This window comes from Ascaphus truei, unplaced genomic scaffold, assembly GCF_040206685.1.
Source record: "Ascaphus truei isolate aAscTru1 unplaced genomic scaffold, aAscTru1.hap1 HAP1_SCAFFOLD_242, whole genome shotgun sequence".
Classification (NCBI taxonomy): Eukaryota; Metazoa; Chordata; class Amphibia; order Anura; family Ascaphidae; genus Ascaphus; species Ascaphus truei.
The window spans coordinates 441,495-453,228 of NW_027455345.1; the positions used below are offsets into that span (position 1 = coordinate 441,495).

The following is an 11,734-nucleotide window of genomic DNA, read 5'->3' on the forward strand; positions in this document are numbered from 1 at the left end:
TCTCATTCTTAAATCCATGAGCCTATATCTTGCTCCATGCATACACAGAGACTGAGAAAATGACAGGTGCACTCAAATGTACTATAGACGGAATTCTTGATGTCAGAATTCTATTTTGGAAGGTTGCATTGTGTTGAACTTTCAGAGGAAAAAACGATATATTTCTTTGCCACTGCGGGAAAAAAGTAGCAAGAAATGAAACATTTTCATTTGCTGCGAGGAATGCCATGTATATTTTCATTAGGGAAGCGAAAAATAAAAACCCCTACAGCACCTGGTATTCCCAGGCAGTCTCCCAACCCAGTACTAATCAAGCCTCACCCTGCTTAGCTTCCGAGATCTGACGGGATCGGGCGCTTTCAAGGTAGTATGGCCGTAGGTGGAGATTGCTGTCTCATGATATCCTCTCATTCTTAAATCCATGAGCCTATATCTTGCTCCATGCATACACAGAGACTGAGAAAATGACAGGTGCACTCAAATGTACTATAGACGGAATTCTTGATGTCAGAATTCTATTTTGGAAGGTTGCATTGTGTTGAACTTTCTGAGGAAAAAACGATATATTTCTTTGCCACTGCGGGAAAAAAGTAGTAAAAAATGAAACATTTTCATTTGCTGCAAGGAATGCCATGTATATTTTCATTAGGGAAGCAAAAAATAAAAACACCCACAGCACCTGGTATTCCCAGGCAGTCTCCCAACCCAGTACTAATCAAGCCTCACCCTGCTTAGCTTCCGAGATCTGACGGGATCGGGCGCTTTCAAGGTAGTATGGCCGTAGGTGGAGATTGCTGTCTCATGATATCCTCTCATTCTTAAATCCATGAGCCTATATCTTGCTCCATGCATACACAGAGACTGAGAAAATGACAGGTGCACTCAAATGTACTATAGACGGAATTCTTGATGTCAGAATTCTATTTTGGAAGGTTGCATTGTGTTGAACTTTCAGAGGAAAAAACGATATATTTCTTTGCCACTGCGGGAAAAAAGTAGCAAGAAATGAAACATTTTCATTTGCTGCGAGGAATGCCATGTATATTTTCATTAGGGAAGCGAAAAATAAAAACCCCTACAGCACCTGGTATTCCCAGGCAGTCTCCCAACCCAGTACTAATCAAGCCTCACCCTGCTTAGCTTCCGAGATCTGACGGGATCGGGCGCTGTCAAGGTAGTATGGCCGTAGGTGGAGATTGCTGTCTCATGATATCCTCTCATTCTTAAATCCATGAGCCTATATCTTGCTCCATGCATACACAGAGACTGAGAAAATGACAGGTGCACTCAAATGTACTATAGACGGAATTCTTGATGTCAGAATTCTATTTTGGAAGGTTGCATTGTGTTGAACTTTCAGAGGAAAAAACGATATATTTCTTTGCCACTGCGGGAAAAAAGTAGCAAGAAATGAAACATTTTCATTTGCTGCGAGGAATGCCATGTATATTTTCATTAGGGAAGCGAAAAATAAAAACCCCTACAGCACCTGGTATTCCCAGGCAGTCTCCCAACCCAATACTAATCAAGCCTCACCCTGCTTAGCTTCCGAGATCTGACGGGATCGGGCGCTGTCAAGGTAGTATGGCCGTAGGTGGAGATTGCTGTCTCATGATATCCTCTCATTCTTAAATCCATGAGCCTATATCTTGCTCCATGCATACACAGAGACTGAGAAAATGACAGGTGCACTCAAATGTACTATAGACGGAATTCTTGATGTCAGAATTCTATTTTGGAAGGTTGCATTGTGTTGAACTTTCAGAGGAAAAAACGATATATTTCTTTGCCACTGCGGGAAAAAAGTAGCAAGAAATGAAACATTTTCATTTGCTGCGAGGAATGCCATGTATATTTTCATTAGGGAAGCGAAAAATAAAAACCCCTACAGCACCTGGTATTCCCAGGCAGTCTCCCAACCCAGTACTAATCAAGCCTCACCCTGCTTAGCTTCCGAGATCTGACGGGATCGGGCGCTGTCAAGGTAGTATGGCCGTAGGTGGAGATTGCTGTCTCATGATATCCTCTCATTCTTAAATCCATGAGCCTATATCTTGCTCCATGCATACACAGAGACTGAGAAAATGACAGGTGCACTCAAATGTACTATAGACGGAATTCTTGATGTCAGAATTCTATTTTGGAAGGTTGCATTGTGTTGAACTTTCAGAGGAAAAAACGATAGATTTCTTTGCCACTGCGGGAAAAAAGTAGCAAGAAATGAAACATTTTCATTTGCTGCGAGGAATGCCATGTATATTTTCATTAGGGAAGCGAAAAATAAAAACCCCTACAGCACCTGGTATTCCGAGGCAGTCTCCCAACCCAGTACTAATCAAGCCTCACCCTGCTTAGCTTCCGAGATCTGACGGGATCGGGCGCTGTCAAGGTAGTATGGCCGTAGGTGGAGATTGCTGTCTCATGATATCCTCTCATTCTTAAATCCATGAGCCTATATCTTGCTCCATGCATACACAGAGACTGAGAAAATGACAGGTGCACTCAAATGTACTATAGACGGAATTCTTGATGTCAGAATTCTATTTTGGAAGGTTGCATTGTGTTGAACTTTCAGAGGAAAAAACGATATATTTCTTTGCCACTGCGGGAAAAAAGTAGCAAGAAATGAAACATTTTCATTTGCTGCGAGGAATGCCATGTATATTTTCATTAGGGAAGCGAAAAATAAAAACCCCTACAGCACCTGGTATTCCCAGGCAGTCTCCCAACCCAGTACTAATCAAGCCTCACCCTGCTTAGCTTCCGAGATCTGACGGGATCGGGCGCTTTCAAGGTAGTATGGCCGTAGGTGGAGATTGCTGTCTCATGATATCCTCTCATTCTTAAATCCATGAGCCTATATCTTGCTCCATGCATACACAGAGACTGAGAAAATGACAGGTGCACTCAAATGTACTATAGACGGAATTCTTGATGTCAGAATTCTATTTTGGAAGGTTGCATTGTGTTGAACTTTCAGAGGAAAAAACGATATATTTCTTTGCCACTGCGGGAAAAAAGTAGCAAGAAATGAAACATTTTCATTTGCTGCGAGGAATGCCATGTATATTTTCATTAGGGAAGCGAAAAATAAAAACCCCTACAGCACCTGGTATTCCCAGGCAGTCTCCCAACCCAGTACTAATCAAGCCTCACCCTGCTTAGCTTCCGAGATCTGACGGGATCGGGCGCTGTCAAGGTAGTATGGCCGTAGGTGGAGATTGCTGTCTCATGATATCCTCTCATTCTTAAATCCATGAGCCTATATCTTGCTCCATGCATACACAGAGACTGAGAAAATGACAGGTGCACTCAAATGTACTATAGACGGAATTCTTGATGTCAGAATTCTATTTTGGAAGGTTGCATTGTGTTGAACTTTCAGAGGAAAAAACGATATATTTCTTTGCCACTGCGGGAAAAAAGTAGCAAGAAATGAAACATTTTCATTTGCTGCGAGGAATGCCATGTATATTTTCATTAGGGAAGCGAAAAATAAAAACCCCTACAGCACCTGGTATTCCCAGGCAGTCTCCCAACCCAGTACTAATCAAGCCTCACCCTGCTTAGCTTCCGAGATCTGACGGGATCGGGCGCTGTCAAGGTAGTATGGCCGTAGGTGGAGATTGCTGTCTCATGATATCCTCTCATTCTTAAATCCATGAGCCTATATCTTGCTCCATGCATACACAGAGACTGAGAAAATGACAGGTGCACTCAAATGTACTATAGACGGAATTCTTGATGTCAGAATTCTATTTTGGAAGGTTGCATTGTGTTGAACTTTCAGAGGAAAAAACGATATATTTCTTTGCCACTGCGGGAAAAAAGTAGCAAGAAATGAAACATTTTCATTTGCTGCGAGGAATGCCATGTATATTTTCATTAGGGAAGCGAAAAATAAAAACCCCTACAGCACCTGGTATTCCCAGGCAGTCTCCCAACCCAGTACTAATCAAGCCTCACCCTGCTTAGCTTCCGAGATCTGACGGGATCGGGCGCTTTCAAGGTAGTATGGCCGTAGGTGGAGATTGCTGTCTCATGATATCCTCTCATTCTTAAATCCATGAGCCTATATCTTGCTCCATGCATACACAGAGACTGAGAAAATGACAGGTGCACTCAAATGTACTATAGACGGAATTCTTGATGTCAGAATTCTATTTTGGAAGGTTGCATTGTGTTGAACTTTCTGAGGAAAAAACGATATATTTCTTTGCCACTGCGGGAAAAAAGTAGTAAAAAATGAAACATTTTCATTTGCTGCAAGGAATGCCATGTATATTTTCATTAGGGAAGCAAAAAATAAAAACACCCACAGCACCTGGTATTCCCAGGCAGTCTCCCAACCCAGTACTAATCAAGCCTCACCCTGCTTAGCTTCCGAGATCTGACGGGATCGGGCGCTTTCAAGGTAGTATGGCCGTAGGTGGAGATTGCTGTCTCATGATATCCTCTCATTCTTAAATCCATGAGCCTATATCTTGCTCCATGCATACACAGAGACTGAGAAAATGACAGGTGCACTCAAATGTACTATAGACGGAATTCTTGATGTCAGAATTCTATTTTGGAAGGTTGCATTGTGTTGAACTTTCAGAGGAAAAAACGATATATTTCTTTGCCACTGCGGGAAAAAAGTAGCAAGAAATGAAACATTTTCATTTGCTGCGAGGAATGCCATGTATATTTTCATTAGGGAAGCGAAAAATAAAAACCCCTACAGCACCTGGTATTCCCAGGCAGTCTCCCAACCCAGTACTAATCAAGCCTCACCCTGCTTAGCTTCCGAGATCTGACGGGATCGGGCGCTGTCAAGGTAGTATGGCCGTAGGTGGAGATTGCTGTCTCATGATATCCTCTCATTCTTAAATCCATGAGCCTATATCTTGCTCCATGCATACACAGAGACTGAGAAAATGACAGGTGCACTCAAATGTACTATAGACGGAATTCTTGATGTCAGAATTCTATTTTGGAAGGTTGCATTGTGTTGAACTTTCAGAGGAAAAAACGATATATTTCTTTGCCACTGCGGGAAAAAAGTAGCAAGAAATGAAACATTTTCATTTGCTGCGAGGAATGCCATGTATATTTTCATTAGGGAAGCGAAAAATAAAAACCCCTACAGCACCTGGTATTCCCAGGCAGTCTCCCAACCCAATACTAATCAAGCCTCACCCTGCTTAGCTTCCGAGATCTGACGGGATCGGGCGCTGTCAAGGTAGTATGGCCGTAGGTGGAGATTGCTGTCTCATGATATCCTCTCATTCTTAAATCCATGAGCCTATATCTTGCTCCATGCATACACAGAGACTGAGAAAATGACAGGTGCACTCAAATGTACTATAGACGGAATTCTTGATGTCAGAATTCTATTTTGGAAGGTTGCATTGTGTTGAACTTTCAGAGGAAAAAACGATATATTTCTTTGCCACTGCGGGAAAAAAGTAGCAAGAAATGAAACATTTTCATTTGCTGCGAGGAATGCCATGTATATTTTCATTAGGGAAGCGAAAAATAAAAACCCCTACAGCACCTGGTATTCCCAGGCAGTCTCCCAACCCAGTACTAATCAAGCCTCACCCTGCTTAGCTTCCGAGATCTGACGGGATCGGGCGCTGTCAAGGTAGTATGGCCGTAGGTGGAGATTGCTGTCTCATGATATCCTCTCATTCTTAAATCCATGAGCCTATATCTTGCTCCATGCATACACAGAGACTGAGAAAATGACAGGTGCACTCAAATGTACTATAGACGGAATTCTTGATGTCAGAATTCTATTTTGGAAGGTTGCATTGTGTTGAACTTTCAGAGGAAAAAACGATAGATTTCTTTGCCACTGCGGGAAAAAAGTAGTAAAAAATTTCAGAGGTGCCTATATTCAACCTCCTCCTGTTTGGATTTGAACTCACTATCTCTTCCAAGTATCAGCTTGAATACTGCACACCCCAACTCTGTGAGCCACAAGCTCACCATATAACATGCTGAGTGTTCTGAGGCCTGTATGATATATTTCTAAATGACATGGGAGGCATAAGTGTATTATTGTGACCGTTAAAAAAATACATTCTTGAAGAATTACCTTAAATGGAGAAATTAAATCAGAGACTGAGAAAATGACAGGTGCACTCAAATATACTATAGACGGAATTCTTGATGTCAGAATTCTATTTTGGAAGGTTGCATTGTGTTGAACTTTCAGAGGAAAAAACAATATATTTCTTTGCCACTCCGGGAAAAAAGTAGCAAGAAATGAAACATTTTCATTTGCTGCGAGGAATGCCATGTATATTTTCATTAGGGAAGCGAAAAATAAAAACCCCTACAGCACCTGGTATTCCCAGGCAGTCTCCCAACCCAGTACTAATCAAGCCTCACCCTGCTTAGCTTCCGAGATCTGACGGGATCGGGCGCTTTCAAGGTAGTATGGCCGTAGGTGGAGATTGCTGTCTCATGATATCCTCTCATTCTTAAATCCATAAGCCTATATCTTGCTCCATGCATACACAGAGACTGAGAAAATGACAGGTGCACTCAAATGTACTATAGACGGAATTCTTGATGTCAGAATTCTATTTTGGAAGGTTGCATTGTGTTGAACTTTCTGAGGAAAAAACGATATATTTCTTTGCCACTGCGGGAAAAAAGTAGTAAAAAATGAAACATTTTCATTTGCTGCAAGGAATGCCATGTATATTTTCATTAAGGAAGCAAAAAATAAAAACACCCACAGCACCTGGTATTCCCAGGCAGTCTCCCAACCCAGTACTAATCAAGCCTCACCCTGCTTAGCTTCCGAGATCTGACGGGATCGGGCGCTTTCAAGGTAGTATGGCCGTAGGTGGAGATTGCTGTCTCATGATATCCTCTCATTCTTAAATCCATGAGCCTATATCTTGCTCCATGCATACACAGAGACTGAGAAAATGACAGGTGCACTCAAATGTACTATAGACGGAATTCTTGATGTCAGAATTCTATTTTGGAAGGTTGCATTGTGTTGAACTTTCAGAGGAAAAAACGATATATTTCTTTGCCACTGCGGGAAAAAAGTAGCAAGAAATGAAACATTTTCATTTGCTGCGAGGAATGCCATGTATATTTTCATTAGGGAAGCGAAAAATAAAAACCCCAACAGCACCTGGTATTCCCAGGCAGTCTCCCAACCCAGTACTAATCAAGCCTCACCCTGCTTAGCTTCCGAGATCTGACGGGATCGGGCGCTGTCAAGGTAGTATGGCCGTAGGTGGAGATTGCTGTCTCATGATATCCTCTCATTCTTAAATCCATGAGCCTATATCTTGCTCCATGCATACACAGAGACTGAGAAAATGACAGGTGCACTCAAATGTACTATAGACGGAATTCTTGATGTCAGAATTCTATTTTGGAAGGTTGCATTGTGTTGAACTTTCAGAGGAAAAAACGATATATTTCTTTGCCACTGCGGGAAAAAAGTAGCAAGAAATGAAACATTTTCATTTGCTGCGAGGAATGCCATGTATATTTTCATTAGGGAAGCGAAAAATAAAAACCCCTACAGCACCTGGTATTCCCAGGCAGTCTCCCAACCCAGTACTAATCAAGCCTCACCCTGCTTAGCTTCCGAGATCTGACGGGATCGGGCGCTGTCAAGGTAGTATGGCCGTAGGTGGAGATTGCTGTCTCATGATATCCTCTCATTCTTAAATCCATGAGCCTATATCTTGCTCCATGCATACACAGAGACTGAGAAAATGACAGGTGCACTCAAATGTACTATAGACGGAATTCTTGATGTCAGAATTCTATTTTGGAAGGTTGCATTGTGTTGAACTTTCAGAGGAAAAAACGATATATTTCTTTGCCACTGCGGGAAAAAAGTAGCAAGAAATGAAACATTTTCATTTGCTGCGAGGAATGCCATGTATATTTTCATTAGGGAAGCGAAAAATAAAAACCCCTACAGCACCTGGTATTCCCAGGCAGTCTCCCAACCCAGTACTAATCAAGCCTCACCCTGCTTAGCTTCCGAGATCTGACGGGATCGGGCGCTGTCAAGGTAGTATGGCCGTAGGTGGAGATTGCTGTCTCATGATATCCTCTCATTCTTAAATCCATGAGCCTATATCTTGCTCCATGCATACACAGAGACTGAGAAAATGACAGGTGCACTCAAATGTACTATAGACGGAATTCTTGATGTCAGAATTCTATTTTGGAAGGTTGCATTGTGTTGAACTTTCAGAGGAAAAAACGATAGATTTCTTTGCCACTGCGGGAAAAAAGTAGTAAAAAATTTCAGAGGTGCCTATATTCAACCTCCTCCTGTTTGGATTTGAACTCACTATCTCTTCCAAGTATCAGCTTGAATACTGCACACCCCAACTCTGTGAGCCACAAGCTCACCATATAACATGCTGAGTGTTCTGAGGCCTGTATGATATATTTCTAAATGACATGGGAGGCATAAGTGTATTATTGTGACCGTTAAAAAAATACATTCTTGAAGAATTACCTTAAATGGAGAAATTAAATCAGAGACTGAGAAAATGACAGGTGCACTCAAATATACTATAGACGGAATTCTTGATGTCAGAATTCTATTTTGGAAGGTTGCATTGTGTTGAACTTTCAGAGGAAAAAACAATATATTTCTTTGCCACTCCGGGAAAAAAGTAGCAAGAAATGAAACATTTTCATTTGCTGCGAGGAATGCCATGTATATTTTCATTAGGGAAGCGAAAAATAAAAACCCCTACAGCACCTGGTATTCCCAGGCAGTCTCCCAACCCAGTACTAATCAAGCCTCACCCTGCTTAGCTTCCGAGATCTGACGGGATCGGGCGCTTTCAAGGTAGTATGGCCGTAGGTGGAGATTGCTGTCTCATGATATCCTCTCATTCTTAAATCCATGAGCCTATATCTTGCTCCATGCATACACAGAGACTGAGAAAATGACAGGTGCACTCAAATGTACTATAGACGGAATTCTTGATGTCAGAATTCTATTTTGGAAGGTTGCATTGTGTTGAACTTTCTGAGGAAAAAACGATATATTTCTTTGCCACTGCGGGAAAAAAGTAGTAAAAAATGAAACATTTTCATTTGCTGCAAGGAATGCCATGTATATTTTCATTAGGGAAGCAAAAAATAAAAACACCCACAGCACCTGGTATTCCCAGGCAGTCTCCCAACCCAGTACTAATCAAGCCTCACCCTGCTTAGCTTCCGAGATCTGACGGGATCGGGCGCTTTCAAGGTAGTATGGCCGTAGGTGGAGATTGCTGTCTCATGATATCCTCTCATTCTTAAATCCATGAGCCTATATCTTGCTCCATGCATACACAGAGACTGAGAAAATGACAGGTGCACTCAAATGTACTATAGACGGAATTCTTGATGTCAGAATTCTATTTTGGAAGGTTGCATTGTGTTGAACTTTCAGAGGAAAAAACGATATATTTCTTTGCCACTGCGGGAAAAAAGTAGCAAGAAATGAAACATTTTCATTTGCTGCGAGGAATGCCATGTATATTTTCATTAGGGAAGCGAAAAATAAAAACCCCTACAGCACCTGGTATTCCCAGGCAGTCTCCCAACCCAGTACTAATCAAGCCTCACCCTGCTTAGCTTCCGAGATCTGACGGGATCGGGCGCTGTCAAGGTAGTATGGCCGTAGGTGGAGATTGCTGTCTCATGATATCCTCTCATTCTTAAATCCATGAGCCTATATCTTGCTCCATGCATACACAGAGACTGAGAAAATGACAGGTGCACTCAAATGTACTATAGACGGAATTCTTGATGTCAGAATTCTATTTTGGAAGGTTGCATTGTGTTGAACTTTCAGAGGAAAAAACGATATATTTCTTTGCCACTGCGGGAAAAAAGTAGCAAGAAATGAAACATTTTCATTTGCTGCGAGGAATGCCATGTATATTTTCATTAGGGAAGCGAAAAATAAAAACCCCTACAGCACCTGGTATTCCCAGGCAGTCTCCCAACCCAGTACTAATCAAGCCTCACCCTGCTTAGCTTCCGAGATCTGACGGGATCGGGCGCTGTCAAGGTAGTATGGCCGTAGGTGGAGATTGCTGTCTCATGATATCCTCTCATTCTTAAATCCATGAGCCTATATCTTGCTCCATGCATACACAGAGACTGAGAAAATGACAGGTGCACTCAAATGTACTATAGACGGAATTCTTGATGTCAGAATTCTATTTTGGAAGGTTGCATTGTGTTGAACTTTCAGAGGAAAAAACGATATATTTCTTTGCCACTGCGGGAAAAAAGTAGCAAGAAATGAAACATTTTCATTTGCTGCGAGGAATGCCATGTATATTTTCATTAGGGAAGCGAAAAATAAAAACCCCTACAGCACCTGGTATTCCCAGGCAGTCTCCCAACCCAGTACTAATCAAGCCTCACCCTGCTTAGCTTCCGAGATCTGACGGGATCGGGCGCTGTCAAGGTAGTATGGCCGTAGGTGGAGATTGCTGTCTCATGATATCCTCTCATTCTTAAATCCATGAGCCTATATCTTGCTCCATGCATACACAGAGACTGAGAAAATGACAGGTGCACTCAAATGTACTATAGACGGAATTCTTGATGTCAGAATTCTATTTTGGAAGGTTGCATTGTGTTGAACTTTCAGAGGAAAAAACGATATATTTCTTTGCCACTGCGGGAAAAAAGTAGCAAGAAATGAAACATTTTCATTTGCTGCGAGGAATGCCATGTATATTTTCATTAGGGAAGCGAAAAATAAAAACCCCTACAGCACCTGGTATTCCCAGGCAGTCTCCCAACCCAGTACTAATCAAGCCTCACCCTGCTTAGCTTCCGAGATCTGACGGGATCGGGCGCTGTCAAGGTAGTATGGCCGTAGGTGGAGATTGCTGTCTCATGATATCCTCTCATTCTTAAATCCATGAGCCTATATCTTGCTCCATGCATACACAGAGACTGAGAAAATGACAGGTGCACTCAAATGTACTATAGACGGAATTCTTGATGTCAGAATTCTATTTTGGAAGGTTGCATTGTGTTGAACTTTCAGAGGAAAAAACGATATATTTCTTTGCCACTGCGGGAAAAAAGTAGCAAGAAATGAAACATTTTCATTTGCTGCGAGGAATGCCATGTATATTTTCATTAGGGAAGCGAAAAATAAAAACCCCTACAGCACCTGGTATTCCCAGGCAGTCTCCCAACCCAGTACTAATCAAGCCTCACCCTGCTTAGCTTCCGAGATCTGACGGGATCGGGCGCTTTCAAGGTAGTATGGCCGTAGGTGGAGATTGCTGTCTCATGATATCCTCTCATTCTTAAATCCATGAGCCTATATCTTGCTCCATGCATACACAGAGACTGAGAAAATGACAGGTGCACTCAAATGTACTATAGACGGAATTCTTGATGTCAGAATTCTATTTTGGAAGGTTGCATTGTGTTGAACTTTCTGAGGAAAAAACGATATATTTCTTTGCCACTGCGGGAAAAAAGTAGTAAAAAATGAAACATTTTCATTTGCTGCAAGGAATGCCATGTATATTTTCATTAGGGAAGCAAAAAATAAAAACACCCACAGCACCTGGTATTCCCAGGCAGTCTCCCAACCCAGTACTAATCAAGCCTCACCCTGCTTAGCTTCCGAGATCTGACGGGATCGGGCGCTTTCAAGGTAGTATGGCCGTAGGTGGAGATTGCTGTCTCATGATATCCTCTCATTCTTAAATCCATG

The 11,734-nt window shown here is 42.0% G+C and overlaps 27 non-coding genes across 27 annotated transcripts; all 27 read right to left on the reverse strand.

The window, feature by feature from the left end:
• Positions 1-262: 262 nt before the first annotated feature.
• LOC142480977 (5S ribosomal RNA) lies at positions 263-381 on the reverse strand. The gene has a single exon (XR_012795457.1). It is a non-coding gene; the product is annotated as a 5S ribosomal RNA (ribosomal RNA).
• A 286-nt stretch (positions 382-667) lies between these two features.
• Positions 668-786, reverse strand: LOC142480682 (5S ribosomal RNA). The gene has a single exon (XR_012795175.1). It is a non-coding gene; the product is annotated as a 5S ribosomal RNA (ribosomal RNA).
• A 286-nt stretch (positions 787-1,072) lies between these two features.
• LOC142480039 (5S ribosomal RNA) lies at positions 1,073-1,191 on the reverse strand. The gene has a single exon (XR_012794700.1). It is a non-coding gene; the product is annotated as a 5S ribosomal RNA (ribosomal RNA).
• Positions 1,192-1,477: 286 nt separating this feature from the next.
• LOC142480294 (5S ribosomal RNA) lies at positions 1,478-1,596 on the reverse strand. Its single transcript, XR_012794946.1, has one exon. It is a non-coding gene; the product is annotated as a 5S ribosomal RNA (ribosomal RNA).
• Positions 1,597-1,882: 286 nt separating this feature from the next.
• LOC142480040 (5S ribosomal RNA) lies at positions 1,883-2,001 on the reverse strand. The gene has a single exon (XR_012794701.1). It is a non-coding gene; the product is annotated as a 5S ribosomal RNA (ribosomal RNA).
• Positions 2,002-2,287: 286 nt separating this feature from the next.
• LOC142480305 (5S ribosomal RNA) lies at positions 2,288-2,406 on the reverse strand. The gene has a single exon (XR_012794956.1). It is a non-coding gene; the product is annotated as a 5S ribosomal RNA (ribosomal RNA).
• Positions 2,407-2,692: 286 nt separating this feature from the next.
• Positions 2,693-2,811, reverse strand: LOC142480978 (5S ribosomal RNA). Its single transcript, XR_012795458.1, has one exon. It is a non-coding gene; the product is annotated as a 5S ribosomal RNA (ribosomal RNA).
• A 286-nt stretch (positions 2,812-3,097) lies between these two features.
• LOC142480041 (5S ribosomal RNA) lies at positions 3,098-3,216 on the reverse strand. Its single transcript, XR_012794702.1, has one exon. It is a non-coding gene; the product is annotated as a 5S ribosomal RNA (ribosomal RNA).
• Positions 3,217-3,502: 286 nt separating this feature from the next.
• LOC142480042 (5S ribosomal RNA) lies at positions 3,503-3,621 on the reverse strand. Its single transcript, XR_012794703.1, has one exon. It is a non-coding gene; the product is annotated as a 5S ribosomal RNA (ribosomal RNA).
• A 286-nt stretch (positions 3,622-3,907) lies between these two features.
• Positions 3,908-4,026, reverse strand: LOC142480979 (5S ribosomal RNA). Its single transcript, XR_012795459.1, has one exon. It is a non-coding gene; the product is annotated as a 5S ribosomal RNA (ribosomal RNA).
• Positions 4,027-4,312: 286 nt separating this feature from the next.
• Positions 4,313-4,431, reverse strand: LOC142480683 (5S ribosomal RNA). The gene has a single exon (XR_012795176.1). It is a non-coding gene; the product is annotated as a 5S ribosomal RNA (ribosomal RNA).
• Positions 4,432-4,717: 286 nt separating this feature from the next.
• LOC142480043 (5S ribosomal RNA) lies at positions 4,718-4,836 on the reverse strand. Its single transcript, XR_012794704.1, has one exon. It is a non-coding gene; the product is annotated as a 5S ribosomal RNA (ribosomal RNA).
• Positions 4,837-5,122: 286 nt separating this feature from the next.
• On the reverse strand, positions 5,123-5,241 carry LOC142480295 (5S ribosomal RNA). The gene has a single exon (XR_012794947.1). It is a non-coding gene; the product is annotated as a 5S ribosomal RNA (ribosomal RNA).
• A 286-nt stretch (positions 5,242-5,527) lies between these two features.
• LOC142480044 (5S ribosomal RNA) lies at positions 5,528-5,646 on the reverse strand. Its single transcript, XR_012794705.1, has one exon. It is a non-coding gene; the product is annotated as a 5S ribosomal RNA (ribosomal RNA).
• A 676-nt stretch (positions 5,647-6,322) lies between these two features.
• On the reverse strand, positions 6,323-6,441 carry LOC142480980 (5S ribosomal RNA). The gene has a single exon (XR_012795460.1). It is a non-coding gene; the product is annotated as a 5S ribosomal RNA (ribosomal RNA).
• Positions 6,442-6,727: 286 nt separating this feature from the next.
• LOC142480684 (5S ribosomal RNA) lies at positions 6,728-6,846 on the reverse strand. The gene has a single exon (XR_012795177.1). It is a non-coding gene; the product is annotated as a 5S ribosomal RNA (ribosomal RNA).
• A 286-nt stretch (positions 6,847-7,132) lies between these two features.
• LOC142480284 (5S ribosomal RNA) lies at positions 7,133-7,251 on the reverse strand. Its single transcript, XR_012794936.1, has one exon. It is a non-coding gene; the product is annotated as a 5S ribosomal RNA (ribosomal RNA).
• A 286-nt stretch (positions 7,252-7,537) lies between these two features.
• LOC142480046 (5S ribosomal RNA) lies at positions 7,538-7,656 on the reverse strand. The gene has a single exon (XR_012794707.1). It is a non-coding gene; the product is annotated as a 5S ribosomal RNA (ribosomal RNA).
• A 286-nt stretch (positions 7,657-7,942) lies between these two features.
• LOC142480047 (5S ribosomal RNA) lies at positions 7,943-8,061 on the reverse strand. The gene has a single exon (XR_012794708.1). It is a non-coding gene; the product is annotated as a 5S ribosomal RNA (ribosomal RNA).
• A 676-nt stretch (positions 8,062-8,737) lies between these two features.
• On the reverse strand, positions 8,738-8,856 carry LOC142480981 (5S ribosomal RNA). The gene has a single exon (XR_012795461.1). It is a non-coding gene; the product is annotated as a 5S ribosomal RNA (ribosomal RNA).
• Positions 8,857-9,142: 286 nt separating this feature from the next.
• LOC142480685 (5S ribosomal RNA) lies at positions 9,143-9,261 on the reverse strand. Its single transcript, XR_012795178.1, has one exon. It is a non-coding gene; the product is annotated as a 5S ribosomal RNA (ribosomal RNA).
• Positions 9,262-9,547: 286 nt separating this feature from the next.
• On the reverse strand, positions 9,548-9,666 carry LOC142480048 (5S ribosomal RNA). Its single transcript, XR_012794709.1, has one exon. It is a non-coding gene; the product is annotated as a 5S ribosomal RNA (ribosomal RNA).
• Positions 9,667-9,952: 286 nt separating this feature from the next.
• On the reverse strand, positions 9,953-10,071 carry LOC142480049 (5S ribosomal RNA). Its single transcript, XR_012794710.1, has one exon. It is a non-coding gene; the product is annotated as a 5S ribosomal RNA (ribosomal RNA).
• A 286-nt stretch (positions 10,072-10,357) lies between these two features.
• Positions 10,358-10,476, reverse strand: LOC142480050 (5S ribosomal RNA). Its single transcript, XR_012794711.1, has one exon. It is a non-coding gene; the product is annotated as a 5S ribosomal RNA (ribosomal RNA).
• A 286-nt stretch (positions 10,477-10,762) lies between these two features.
• Positions 10,763-10,881, reverse strand: LOC142480051 (5S ribosomal RNA). The gene has a single exon (XR_012794712.1). It is a non-coding gene; the product is annotated as a 5S ribosomal RNA (ribosomal RNA).
• A 286-nt stretch (positions 10,882-11,167) lies between these two features.
• On the reverse strand, positions 11,168-11,286 carry LOC142480982 (5S ribosomal RNA). Its single transcript, XR_012795462.1, has one exon. It is a non-coding gene; the product is annotated as a 5S ribosomal RNA (ribosomal RNA).
• Positions 11,287-11,572: 286 nt separating this feature from the next.
• LOC142480686 (5S ribosomal RNA) lies at positions 11,573-11,691 on the reverse strand. The gene has a single exon (XR_012795179.1). It is a non-coding gene; the product is annotated as a 5S ribosomal RNA (ribosomal RNA).
• Between the last annotated feature and the right edge of the window lie 43 nt (positions 11,692-11,734).